At 37.1% G+C, this 14,651-nt stretch overlaps 1 long non-coding RNA gene across 1 annotated transcript in view; it reads left to right on the forward strand.

Moving 5' to 3' along the window:
- The window catches only part of LOC103251106, a 25,565-nt gene extending 12,180 nt beyond the window's left edge, over window positions 1–13,385 (forward strand). Inside the window, exons 2-3 of the long non-coding RNA XR_503706.2 lie at window positions 114–330; window positions 11,682–13,385. This is a non-coding gene — a long non-coding RNA (uncharacterized LOC103251106). The remainder of the gene's footprint in view (window positions 1–113; window positions 331–11,681) is intronic.
- Window positions 13,386–14,651: the final 1,266 nt, after the last annotated feature.

A 14,651-nucleotide genomic window follows, 5' to 3' on the forward strand; every position in this document is an offset into this window, starting at 1 on the left:
AGGAAGGTGGGGGTCATGCCAGGGTAAGAAGTATCCGAAAGTTTACTTCTTAACTCCATGAACTGATCTGTTCCAGGCCCTATGCTATAGTGGTTATCTTCATTTTCTGCCAGTGTCACCCTCTACAAAGCAGAGGACTTCAGTTTGCCCACCTGAAAAGCTAATGTCACCCTGAAGGTTATGATTATGTATTTAGTCTGAAAGAAGAAACAGAAGAGCCTCTTATATAACTTGAAGAGAATAAAGGAGCCAGTGACTAAAACCACTGCCTTGAACTTTTCCAAAGCACCATAAATCTCTCTGTGTTATGATTCTCCAGTTGCTGCCAAGGTATCGCTTATCTTCTTGTTTTTGTCTTAAGATAGACTAAAAACAAAAGAAAATCATAAGCCCCCTCCTGTTAGATTGGATATTTTGAGCAAAGGCTATAAAAATGCTACTATTTCAAGCTATTCCTATCATCTAAAATACGCCCATGCCTATTTTGTGGTTTCTCAGCAATGTTCTTTCTTTAATTTAATTGCTTTTTATCTTTATGGTTCCTCATTCAAAGCTGGTTTTCCCTCTATTCCTTCCCTTTTTGTGCTTCTCTCTCTCTCTTTCTCTCTCCTTATAGTTTTTGCATATTTGTATCATCTCTCTACTGACCTTTTGGTGGCTTAGCATTTTGTTGCAATGCATGCGTGAAGTTGGAAAACAGAGCCAAGTAACAAACTGCGAAGTAACAGCTCAGCCTTCACCAAGTATATGTGTTTTGTGCTATTTCTTGCCAGAGCAGATGTGGCCTTGGTGGACTGTGGGAAGCATTATCTCTCAGGTAAAAAATAAATTACCAAGATTGAGACCAAAATAATGCAAATCCTTCCATTTGCAAACAGATCATGAACTGGGAGCCATGTGGAAAGAAGACTAGACTGGGAATCCATTAGGATCCTGCCCTGGATTTAGTCCAGAATACTCTATCAATCAGCCATTTGGCCTCAGATGGGTACCTGTGGATTAAAAAAAATTGTTTTAATCAACAAGAGAATAGAATAAAATAACAAAACTCTGGATGTGTGCCCCATCCAGTTTGAGGCAAGCCTAACATTTTGACGGGTTTGCTTCAGACATAGTTAAAGTCTTTGTGGACTTCTTAATCCCATTTTCCTTTCTCCCACCCAACACAAACTCTGCCTTGGATTTGCATGTTTTCATACTTTTTCTGCATGCACATGTATCATTCAACAATATGTACTATCATTTTGCATGTTTAAAAACTTTACATAAATGGAAGCACACTTTACATACCATTCTGCAACTTGTGTTTTTTTTTAAATTTAGCATTGTATTTCACCAATTTAGCTCCAATTAACTCATTTGAACTGCTTTTTTGGTATAGTAGTTCATGAACAGACCACTTGTAAACTTGTCTATCTCCTGTTGAACTCTTAGGTTGCTTCTAATTTTGCACTATTATAAATGATGTTTCAGTGAGCATTATTGTACCTTTTTTTGTCTTAACATATAACAGCTTTCCTGAGATAGTATTTTTTTGATGTTTTGTTCACGCCCACAGTTAAAGATACACTTTACATGGAAATGCAGCACATGCATGTGCCACATTTATGAATGTGTATATACGTATATTTGGAAAAAAGTATCTCAGAATAATACTAACCCTTATTTTCTATTTAATTCTAATTCAACTTAGTCTACTTAACAAACCTGAGTGTCTTGTATATATATACTGGTTGCAATTTATAAAAGTTACCCCATGACCCAATGATTCCCCTCCACTGACAATTTAAAAAACACTAAGATATATACACAGACATGGACTTGCGGAGTCATAGGTTGTGCCCATTTTCAAACCAATGAACTTATCCTTGTGAGTTAATTCTATGCACTTAGTTAGATGTTTGCATTTATCTAACTTTATCATTCTATGTATTTCCAGAAGAAGGCTTTCTAGGTTATTTAGTGTGCCATATGGCTAGAAGAGGAAGTCCCGAGTTAAGCTTGCTTGGCTTCAATTTTTCATCTGTCACAAGAATGCACACATATACACAAAGTAGTAGATGCTTCAGTATTCTGCAAACACCTCTTTCTGCTGTCCCAGGATCCCGAGGAGTAGGGACAAGGAAGAAAAGAGGATGAGTACGCAGAGTTGTGGATCTTTTACCCCAGTTCCTACCCAAGGAGCCCCATTTTAATATTAACCCATTATATTCTCATTAGATTTAATTGCCAAAAACATTGTGCAGAATAAAAATATTCTTAAGCTATTTGTTTAGATGTTTTCCAAGGTTCTTTCTAGATCTAAACTTGAAGGAAAATCATGTTTAAGTCTCTAGACCATTTAAAATTGCAACCATTGCTGGCGGCAGTGGCTCACACCTATAGGCCCAGCACTTTGGGAGGTGGAGGCTAGAGGATTGCCTAAGCCCAGGGGTTTGAGACCAGCCTGGGCTATTTGGCGAGATCTCATCTCTACAATAAATTTTAAAAAATTAGCCAGGTGTGGTGTTGCCAACCTGTAGTTCCAGCTACTTGGGAGACAGAGGCAGAAGGATCGCCTGAGCCCAGGAGGTCGAGGCTGCAGTGGCTGTGAGTTTGCCACTGCACTCCAGCTTGAGAGACAGAATGAGACTCGGACTCAAAAATCAAAAGCAAAAACAACAAACAAAAACTGCAGCCAGAATTAAAGCATGTAATGGCTTATGGAGGAGGGTTCTCTGAGGGGGTACTAGGCAATTAATGTTGGTTAACCTGAGAGTCGAGCTACTCCTGCCACTGTGGAACCTCACTTGGATGGGATGTTTTTAGAGTCTTATTGGGCAATGAGTTAGGAACATACTTGGGTTGGGACTGCTCCTTTAAGGGCAGCCATTTCTGTCTGTCATGTGGCCTTCATCTGCAAGAGGCTGCTTTCAAAAATTATTTAGTTTTCATTGTGTTTGTTTATTCTGTGAACAAGGACCTAATATAATTTTCTCTGAAACCCATTTCAGCCCAACAAACTGTTCCACATGCTTACGATAAAGCTAATTTGCACAGTAGGGTACTAGTCAGTTAAACCTTTATATTCACAGATAAGAAATGTTATTATCATCTTAATGAACATGTTTGGGTCCCCATGAGTTTATTTTTGCTTTCCCAAATATAGTAAAAGTACTTTTTCAAAAAACACCAAAAAATGGGTCGTCACTTGGTAGTAAAGTGTATTATGGGCGGGCATATGTTAATTAATTTGTACAGAATCATGGACATCTTTCCTAATAAATCCCATCCTTTCCCCACCTCCCTTGGGCCTGGATTACTGCCTCCTCTCAGATTCTAACTCCGCCCTTCAATTTGTCCTTCTTGTATTTCCTCTTCTTTAATCACTGTTTTCATCACTTCACGCCCATGCTCAGAAACCCCCAAGGGATCTTTATTTCCCACCACATCAAATCTACACTCAGCTGCCTGTTTGCAAGGCTTCTCCTAATCTGTCCTCTCCTTCTGTCTCCAGCTTTATTTCTCTTGCCAGATGTGATTCTGGTTCCTGTGGTTTAGAGATAATGGAATTTTTATACACCAAAAAATTAGAATCGGCATCATTTTTCTTAGGCACCATTCAGCCCAGTTCCCTTAAATAAAAGCACACATCAACAATTATTTCTTCCTCCCCCACAGGCCATGAGATTGAGACTGTAGGGTCCCCTGGGGGTGGTAGATAGAGAAAAGCAGTTTATGCACCACTCTTTTTCAACATTCTGGAAGATGAGGACCTGATTTATTCACTGGAGTGGTTTGTGAAAAGCTCTGCCATTTTTACAAGACAGGCAAAATGCAAACAGCACAGAAAGGGAGTATGAAAGATATTAAATATCAAACAAGGAATGTCTTGTCAGAAATTGATAAAGAGGTACCCCCTGCATAAGGGAAAATGCGGCAGATCACCAAGCTCTGAAAAAGATGCTGAAGGGCTTGGTAAATGAGAGTTAGAAAAAGGCTTACCTATTGGAGGAGGCTTTTAATGTCTGTGGATATGGTTTCGTTTCAACTTTTTGTTTATTGTCGTATGCATGTGTGCGTACTTAATGTTATTTTCTTTGTTTTTCTCTATCTCAATAAGCCCTGGCTCTTTTTCCTAGTATAATAGCTGTTTGATTTGGGGAAACTTTCTTCATTCATGAAATGGAGGTATTAATAGTATACAGTACATAGAGTCATTGTGAAGGCTAAAGGAGATAACATGAGGGGGGAGCCCAAAAAACTGGAATTTATCTATTAAAAATTGTGTATTTATTCTTACATCTTTAAACTTCAGTCACCTTCAAAGTGCTCTCCGTTTGATGCAATACATTTATGGAGACGCTTTTTCCACTGCTCAAAACAGTTTTTGAAATCGTCAGTTTTGATGCTTTTTAGTGCTTCTGCTATTTAAAAAAAAATTTTGTCTCTTCCACATTAGAAAACATTTCACTTTGAGGATTTTTTTCATCTGGGGAAATTAAAAAAAAGTCATTTGGGTCGAGATTGGGTGAATAGGGAGGGTGGGGCACAGGGTCATGACATTTTTTGGTCAAAAACTGCTGAACACTCAGTGGGGTGCAGTTGTAAATCACCCATCATGAAATGGGCATATGTGTTGAAAGAATCTCCAAAAAATTCACTGATGCTGAAAGTAGCCTCTCACAACGCCAGCTGGTACACTGATGCCAATAGATTCCTGGAACACTTACCTAGCAGGGAAGTCTGCTACAAGGTGCCTGCCCTCCAAAAAATAATTCTATCTTTTGGGGGGGTCCCACCTCATGTGTTTAAGAAGCTTAGAACATGACTCAAGAAAAGAAGTAGCTATTATTTCTGTCATCATAATTGTTTTAAGTATACATAAGCTGCTCTTCACTTGAGCAGCTACTAAAATTTCATCTTCTCTCAAAATAATGTTAGGTCAGTTCAGTTCAGCAAGCATTCAGTGAATGATCAATATATGCCAGGCACTGACGACATGCCAACAAATGAGTGAGGAGACACTGATGGTACCACCGATATAACACTGACCTTGCCTTTGAGTAGCATACCTTCTAGTAGAAAAGGCAAACCTGAACATTATTTCAGTTGTAGGGCTGTGTTGTCCGATACAGTCACCACCAGCCACATGTAGCGATTGAGCACTGGGAATGTGATTAGTCTGAGTTGAGTTGTGCTCTCTGTGTAAAATACACATTGGATTTGGAAGAGTCAGTATGATAAAAGAATGTAAAATATCCAATTAATAATTTGTAACATAGTGTTAATTATAGTATGTTAGATATTTAGATATTGGGTTAAACAAAACACAATTAAAATTAACTTTACCTGTTTCTTTTTAAGTTTTTAAAAATGTGGCTACTAGAAAATTTAAGCTTATATGGCTCCTGTTATATTTCTATTGGACCAAACTGGTCTCATGTGAGACAGTGGAGATTAAGACAAGGTACTGTGGGAATGCAGAGGAGCAGCAGGTCATGTAGCTGGTTCTCTTTTCAGAAGAGAAAGAGAAACCTGTGCTGAGTGTTAAAGGATGTCCAGGCTAAAGAGATAAGTCTAAAGGGCCCTCCAAGTGAAGTATGGGAAAGCATGAAAGGCATGGTATTTGTGGGGCACTGGAAGCATTTGGCTGTCCCACAGGATAAAGCTCATGAGTTGGGAACTGGGAGAAGAGGAAGCTACAAAAGTGAAGACTGGTCTTCTCATCCTTTAACATCCAGCCACTGTTAAGTACTCTGGTCCTTGTCTTACACACGAGGTCTGGTTATGTTTCCACTGTTTATTTCTTTGAAGTTTTGGACCATTAGAGGTTGAAAGTTGAAACTTTGTACAAGGATAGACTCTTGTAGACTGTAGGACTAATGTAATGAACGCACATATGCTGCTTGACAGGCAAAATAGCTCTAGAAGGTGGATGAGCAGCCTAAAATTGCTGCCTTGAGGACAGGACATGAAGGAGAATCATATTGGAAGGTGAGAGCTTTTGAAACGATTGGAATCATTGAGCTCAGGTAGAGAGTACATGGCTGTGTTCACATCCATTTACGTGTCCATGGATTTCAGTAGAATTGCTCTGCTCCCAAATTATCACTCATGAGGTGAGAATGTAATCATTCATCAGGTATATTAATTTGGAAGGGCATTATATCCATTCCATCACAAACCACTCTCATGTTTTCTGCCTTTAATGACTACTTATTAAGTGGACATTTAGTAGGTCATGCAAGATTAGGTGAAAGAGGAGTAGCAAGAGAAGACTCCGAGAACCTAAGTAGATGGAGAGGCTACAGGCTACAGAGTTGAAGTACCTCTTCCTCATCTGCTTTTCACTCTTTAGTGTGCATATGAATACCATGAAGACCTCGAGAAATGCAGACTCTGATTCATTAGGTTTAGGAGTGGAGGCAACAATCTGCATTTTTATCAAGCTCCCAGGTGTCAGTGTTGCCCAGGCATGGACTGCACTTTGAGTTGTGAAGTCTTAGAATCCACATAACTAGTACAGTTTATTACTAGAGCAGCAATCTATGTTGCATCAGCTCTGACGAGTCATTAGAAGTCATGTTGCCCATTGAAGCTGGACTGGATAAAAAAATGTGGTACATATACACAATGAAATATTATGCAGCCATAAAGAAGGATGAACATAGGGACTTTGCAGCAACTTCGATGGATCTAGAGTCGATCATACTCAGTGATCTATCGACAGAAACAAAGAACAGAGTACCATATGTTCTCACTCATAAGCGGACCTTAAACAACTATAATACTATAAGACAGGGATTGGCAGTAGTGGGAAACTGTCAGGGGAGGGGTGGGATTGGCAGTTGAGGGAAACTGCTAAGGGAGGGAAGGGCATACCTCGTCAACAAGGGTGCCTACATAATCAACGTTTGTATACCTAACCCTGAATTGTACCCCACGTCTTTATAATAAAAAATAATAAATTTAGAGATACTCTTAAAAAAGAGGAAGAAGAAGCCTTTGCTGGAAGACCTATGTTGTACCTCTCCTCCTTCTCCTTTGTAAAATGAGTCTCACTCTGGGAAGTTTTTCTTGTCCCTAGATGCTATATGAGCAATTTTTGTGCATTGGCTTTTCTTTTTTAATGTTTTTTATTTTATTTTTAAGATGTGGGGGTATAATTCAGGAATGCATTGGTTTTTATTCTACTTTTAGAATCACTAAGAATGAGTCTAATCTCTCTCATGACAACCATTTGGAAATTTGAAGAGCATTTTTATATTCCCCTTAACTCTTCTTTTTAGTGGTTTAAATCTTTTCATCTCCTTTAGTTGTTAATCATAGAACTCTTTGGACTCTCTCAGGAATCATGTCCCTTAAGTGTATCTCTACTAACAGTACAATGTTCCAAATTTTGTCCAAACATCAAAGAATAAAATGGGACCATTACCTATCTAGTTCTTAATTCCCTAGTTCTGTGGAGAATCTTCAGTCATCTTTGTTGTTTGGCATCTGTGTCACACTTCAGACTCAGAATGAACTTGGCTGATAAGAAAAAGTCCAGGCTGAGGTGAGTGAATTGCCTGAGTCCGCAGGTTCGAGACCCACCTGGGCAGCGAGACCTCATCTGTACAATAAATAAAAAAATCAGCCGGGCATGGTAGCGCATGCCTGTAATTCTGGCTACTTGGAAGGCTGAGGCGGAAGGATCGCCGGAGCCCAGCAGGTAGAGGCTGTGGTGGCCGGGAGCGGCCACCGCACTCCAGTCTGGATGACAGAGTGAGACTCCAACTCAAAAAAAAAAGAAAAAAAAGAAAAAAAAGAAAAAGTCCGTTTTGTTTTGTGTTTTCCTCACTGGTTGCTATAGATTCATCTAGCACTTGTGGAGATATTTTTTTAAAAATGAAACTGTGATATCTTTTTTTCAGATTATAAAATAAATATTTGGAAACTTGGAAGTTGTGAAAAAGCAAAATGACCATTATTGATATGTTATTAAATATAAACCAATTTTTTCTATACACAGGATGCTTGTGTATTATTAATTACATTTTGCAATGGCTTTGAACAATCTTTTGTGAATGTGTTTCATAAAATGTCATGTCATTTTTATTAGCTACATAATATTTAATCATATTGAAATTTTGTAGTTTATTCAACCAGTTCCCTGTTGCTGGACATTTAGGGATTTATTATTATTATTAATTGATGCTTTTATAAGTATCTATGAACCTAAATTTGATATACATTTTCGAAAAGGATAAATTCCTAGAGTAAAATTACTGGGTTAAAAGATAGAATTTTAATGTTTCTGAGCTTATTAGTATATTTTATCATATTGTCCTCTAAGAAAGTTGTACTAATAGAATGCATTACCACTAACAGTAATTTTTTTTTTTTTTTTTTTTGAGTTGGAGTCTCACTCTGTCGCCCAGACTGGAGTGCAGTGGCCGCTCCCGGCCACCTCAGCCTCGTCCGCTGGGCTCCGGCGATCCTTCCGCCTCAGCCTTCCAAGTCGCTGGAACTACAGGCGCGCGCTACCACGCCCGGCTAATTTTTGATTTATTGTAAAGATGAGGTCTCGCCAAGTTGCCCAGGCAGGGCTCGAACCCGCGGGCTCAAGCAATCCACTCACCTCAGCCTCCCAAGGCGCAGAATTACAGGCTGAGCCACCGAGCCCGGCCACTAACAGTATTTTAAGAGTCCCAATTTCTCTGCACACTCGCACCCATATTCATTAAACAAAAGTTTATGACACTTTGATGAACAAAAGCAAATGGAATTTTATTGTTTTGTTTAGCATTTTAATAACTAGTGAGATTAAACATTTTAAAATTTGTCTATTGCCATTTAAATTTCTTCTTTGGGGGAATTATCTTTTCATATGATGCTCATTTTTCTATAGGGCATTCTTTTTCTCCTTAGTGACACAGAGTAGTTATTTAAGTACAAAGGATATTTATGCCAAATAATTTTACCAATTTGTTACTTACTTTTTGTTTTGTATTGCATTATAACTGGAATGTGTTCTGGATCGTGACTTCTATCAGATTATTCTGGATCTATAGGAAAGTTATATATTTTTTGGTATATATTGCTTAACTGGTAAGCTTTCTAAATATTAGTATTCCTTCAAAGAGTTTTTAAACCTTTTATTTGAATCTCATATTTTTTTCTTGTCTTCTCACTTTAGCTTGAAATTCTAGCATGATGATAAATAAGAATGGATGCAATGGACAACCTATTTTATTCCTGACTTTAATAGAAATACCTTATGTTTCATTACTCCCCATGATACTGACCTTTGGTTTTAGATATACATCAGACCAAATATATATTTGTGAAGGAACTATTCATTTATTCAGGCATTTTCACAATTAAAAAATCAACAGTAGATGCTGAATTTAAACAAAAAATATTTCAGCATCTTTTTATGTGAATATGAAATCTCTGACTCTCAACAGTTTTAAACTTAGAGAAAAGCTGGTGTACAGCACAAAAAAACTGTTTTTCCTGAACCATTTGAGAGTATGTTGCTGATGTGATGCCTCATCGACTCCGAATATTTCAGTATATATTTTCTGTAGACAAGAAATATTCTCTTATATTACTAAAATCAACCATCAGGTCCTGGAAATTAACACTGATAGATACATTATTATCATCTCCATCTTTAGATTTCAGTCAAGTCCTTCAAATTGACCCAACCATGCCTTAGTAATGTCTAGTTCAGAGTTACATACTATTCATACAAAAGAATTATATATAAAAGTTCATTGTAGCAATGTTACTCATAATAGTAAAAAACACAAACGCCTACATATCTATCAATTGATGAGTAAACAAAATGGCCTTATAATAGGATATTCTCATATTCATATAATGGAATATTACTCAGCCATAAAAAGAATGGAATATTACTCAGCTATAAAAAGACTGTTGTACTGACACAAGTTAAAACATGGATGAACTCGAAAACATTATGCTAAGTCAAAGAATTCGATCTTAAAAGACCCCATGTTATAGAATTCAATTTAAATGAAAGGCCCACAATAGACAAATCCATAGATTTTTCTAAAATTTTATAGTGACTAGAAGTATGATAGTGTTGCTTAGGGATTGGAAGGTGTTAGGAGAAGAAATGGAGGATGACTGCTCTTGGGTATGGGGTTTCTTTTTGGGGTGACGAAACTGTCCTAAAATTAGATGATGCAGATGCTTGAACATCTCTTGAATATACTAAAATATATTAAATTTTATACTTTGAAAAAGTAAATTTATGAGCTATATGTTACATTCAATAAACCTATTATTACAAAAGAAGAATTGTATGTTGGATTTAGTTGTCATGTCTCTTTAGTCTCTTTCAATATGAAACAATTGTTTGGTCTCTTTTGGGTTCTACTGATCTTGACATTTTTGAAAATTAAACGCCAGTTCTTTTATAGTTTGTTCCTCAATCTTAGTTTGTTTGATGTTTCCTCATTATTAGATTCCTATTATGAGCTTTAGTCAGAAATATCACAAAAATTGATACTTAATTCTTATTGTATCTTTTCAAGTGGTATATAATATTGATTTATTCGTTTTCTGGTGATGTTTACTTTAATCACTTGATTAAGATGTCTTCTGTCAGGTTTCTCTCCTGTACATTTATGCTTTTTCCCTTTGAAATTATCTAGTTTTGTTGAAAGGTACTTCGAGGTTGTATAAATGTCCCACTTTTCTTTATGCATTTTTTTAAATGGCAGTATGAACTCATGCTTTCATATTTAATTTGCCATGTTATGATCCATTATTAGAATTAGCTACTTTGGTGTTCAAAATATCCTAGACTTGGCCAGTGGGAGCCCTTCCAACTGACTCCTGTGTCCTTGTGGTTTGTTCCCTTTATTCTTTGCACACTTCCTTATTTTCTAGTAAAAGAAGATGCTTCAGTTTCATCTTGTATTCTGTCCATCCTAGCCCTAGAATCAGTCATTTTTCAAGAAGCCCTGGCCTTTTTAGTGATAGAATGATATTTAGAAACAACAATTTGATCTCTAAGTATACTTACAGCTCTTTGGGTGTCACTGCTTCCAGGCCTCTCCTAGTGAACACATTGATGTCTAAGTGATTTTCTGTATTATATATCTAGCTAACTATCCATCTATTTGTCTGTCCATCCTTCCACATATAGAAAACCATGAATTTCCATGGATGCTTTTACTTTAATACAACTCCACAGGGTAATGTGAGTTTTCTCCCTTCCAATATTTGTAACTTGCTTCTCTGAAAGTAAGAAACCCAACTTCCGTTATCCTTTAGATAGTTATCTATGTGATCAAACCTTGTTTAAAACCAGTCTTATATCCACCACCAATGCCCTCTGCCCTATGTATGCTTTTCTCATACCACTTCACTCCTACATACCCCCTCTACCACCAACTACCTCTTGGACCTAATGGCTTTTGGAATGGGTTATTCTGAAAGGAAAGGGGAAGGAGGAGATAGCTGTTTTTCTTTTTTACTTATAATTTAGCAGTTTATAGTAATAGGTTTGTCTAATATTGACTCATACTTGGACTTTTGCAATATGTTGTGCTTTGATTTTTCTACTCTTTTATTTAATATTTCTTTATAAATTAATTTATTTTGCTGACCTGAAGAAAGTTGGAAATGCTAGAAATTTTCTTAAACATTTCCCTAATTTCATTCTCTTTGACTTTTTACAGGACAAATACAGGGCTTCTCTTGACTTCTTTGCATTTTTTCCATTGTCTTTGATTTTGGAAATGCCACCAGAATGAAGGCTGCATTTTTTGGTGGTGGAAATTATTGATATGTCTCAGAAGCAAGAAATCATGAAATATCTATTTTCCAGCAATGATGTATGACTCTCACAAAGGCCACACCATTATTTAGAATACTCCAACAAATGTTTTTCATGGAAACAGAGCAGAGATGTCTAACATTTCCTGGAATTGGTGGAGGAGAAGGAGGAGGAGGAGAAGAAATTCAACCAAATATCCACTTGTTAGCCCAACATTGAAAGGGACCAGCCTTAAAGAATAATTGGAGAATCAACCAATAATACTACTATTCTTCAACTCTTTCAGAATTTCTTGGAGCTCACAAAAAGATTAATCGAAACAATAAATCTGCTTTGAAAAACATATTTAAGGAGAAATGGAATTTAGAAAATGCCATGTAGACATCTATCATTCTATAAACTATGATTATTGTTAGTGACCTGAAACCTGGGAGTGGGTTCTAATGGTTAAAAAATGTCCACAGTTTTCCTCTTCAGGACTGCCTTGTCCCCACCTGATCATTACTGCACTGTCTTGGCTCCTTCAGGCCTAATGTACATGAGTTGCTTTTATTTATCTGGGTAATTGGTTAATTTTGGATGCAGCTGTCTTGCAGGTATTATTTTGTTTTTTCTCCAGCAGACAACAAAGCCTGAATTGCTACCCTCTTTATAATTCATTTTACACACCTTCTCACCTGTCTCCAAACAACCCTCCCTCTGTTTCTGTTTAAGGAAGATAGTTTATTACATATGTAGGTTCCTTCAAAATGATTAACATATGCCATGTGTGCTCATACATACTGCACACACACTGTACAGGTGTGCCACTGGATAAGTTATTTTTATATTCTTGGCTCAGTTATTCCTAACAAAGTTTGTTCCATTTATAAAGCTGAAAAACAAGGTGGGGATAAGGGAAAAAGGATGATGTGTTTTTGCTTATGAGGTTTAAATGTAGCCTGATTAGTTGACCATTGGGGAACTGTGCTCTCCGTGAACTGAATTTTTCAGCTATATTGTTGGCTCTGGAGATCCAGACGGAGGCTAACCCAATTATCCAAATAACAAAATGTCTAAAAAAATCCCTAGCAAATAGCAGTTGCATTTGGGGAAGTATTCTCATTCATAAAACTGGAAGGTCACATTCATTTCAAGAGTGCATCAACTGGAATGCTATTTGAGCTTGTGGTTAGAACATTCATTCATTTATTCAACATGTACTTTTTGAAACCCTTTCATGTACCAGACATTGTACTAGGTGCTGGAGATTGTTAATAAGCAGAGTCAAGCATGATTCTTGCTGGTTAACATTTAACAACTGATTTTTCAGAAATAAAGCCTTTGAGTTTTAGTATTTGCCAATTTCTATGGTGCAAATACTCCTACCACAACCAGTTTCAAGCTATCAGCGTTCTACAGTGTAAGAAGATATGGGCACATTCAGCAATTGTGAGCTAGTGTAGGCTGGCTCCTAAACAATGCTGGTCTTTGCTGGCCAAGAGTTTACGGTCAAGTTGGGAAGATATATATTACAAATATTACCCTTAATAAAAGTGGAACTTCAAACTGTGATAGGACTGTAAAAAAGGGGAATGTCATTATGATAGAATGTAATAAAGTAATATAAATTAGATTGTGAAATAATTGGAAGTGTTCCCTGGGAAAACCGGTATTTAAGCAGAGAGCTGAAGATGCAAAAGAAGATTACTAAAGGAAGGAGAGAGCATTTCACGTAGAATTTAGAGCTCATGCAAAGGTTCATGGTGGGAGGGAACTAAGTATATTTGAAGAAAATAAAATAAGACTGTGGCTGAAAAGTGAGAGAAAGAGGAGCAGTTTGAAGTGGTACAGTAAACCATGGTTGGCTTATAAGTTATGATAAGAATGTAGATCTTTACCCTAAAAGCAGGGGTTATCCACTGAACAATCTGAAGCCTGGAATTAAAATGATGAAATTGGCTTTTGAAGAGATCACTCTGGCTACAGAATAGAGAATGGATTGGAGTTGACCTGAATGGGAAGCTGGGAGGAAATCAGTAGTCTATTATAGTAGTCTATGTAAGAGATGCTCATAAATTGAACTAGGTTGTTGGCAATAAAAATGCAGAGACATAAAGAGATTTTAGATATATTTATGGCTTTAAATTGAGGTGAGTTAATAAGGGTTAGTGTCTAATATATTACCAGGTCTGTCCGGGGTTTGCACGACTGGCTGGATAGCAGTGCCAAGGAGCATGTATAAGAACACCAGTGTGTGTGTGTGTGTGTGTGTGTGTGTGTGTGTGTGTGTGTGTGTGTGTGTACACATGTGCATATGCAGAACAGATCATTAGTCTTGGGCATGATGTGTTTCAAGTGTCAGACAGCGAAGTGGGTGTATGAAGTAGACTGAATTTATGGCTCTAGAGCTCAGAATAAAGATCTGGCCTCAAGTCTCCTTTTTTGGAGTGGTTTGCATAAAGATGAAGTCTGAAGAACACTGCATCATTAACCCTGCTCCTCAGGCAGCAGGCATTTTTTTCAGCACATATTGGGCAATTTAAACTGTCTTCTCTGGGTATCTTTTTCATTTGTGTAAAGAGATAGTGATGCATCATGGCAGCTTCAGCAAGATTTAGGGAGTATTGAAATTATCTGGGGGCGGCTGTTCTTTTTTAAAGATTTGTATGTACTTTCATAGGCAATATATTAAATAAGATAATACCTGTAAAATGGTTAGCATAGTGCCTGGCATATTGTAAGGACTAAGAACACAACAAACATCATCATCATCTTCATATCTTGATCACAGTTACCTAAGTTTCATTATCAATAGGCTTGCTTTCATAGCACATTGAAAAGAAACTCATGCTATTTAGAGGAAAATGTCTAAAATATATACTTGTGTGTG

Source organism: Carlito syrichta, unplaced genomic scaffold (genome assembly GCF_000164805.1).
Source record: "Carlito syrichta isolate Samal-C Ts95f unplaced genomic scaffold, Tarsius_syrichta-2.0.1 Scaffold136067, whole genome shotgun sequence".
Lineage (NCBI taxonomy): Eukaryota > Metazoa > Chordata > Mammalia > Primates > Tarsiidae > Carlito > Carlito syrichta.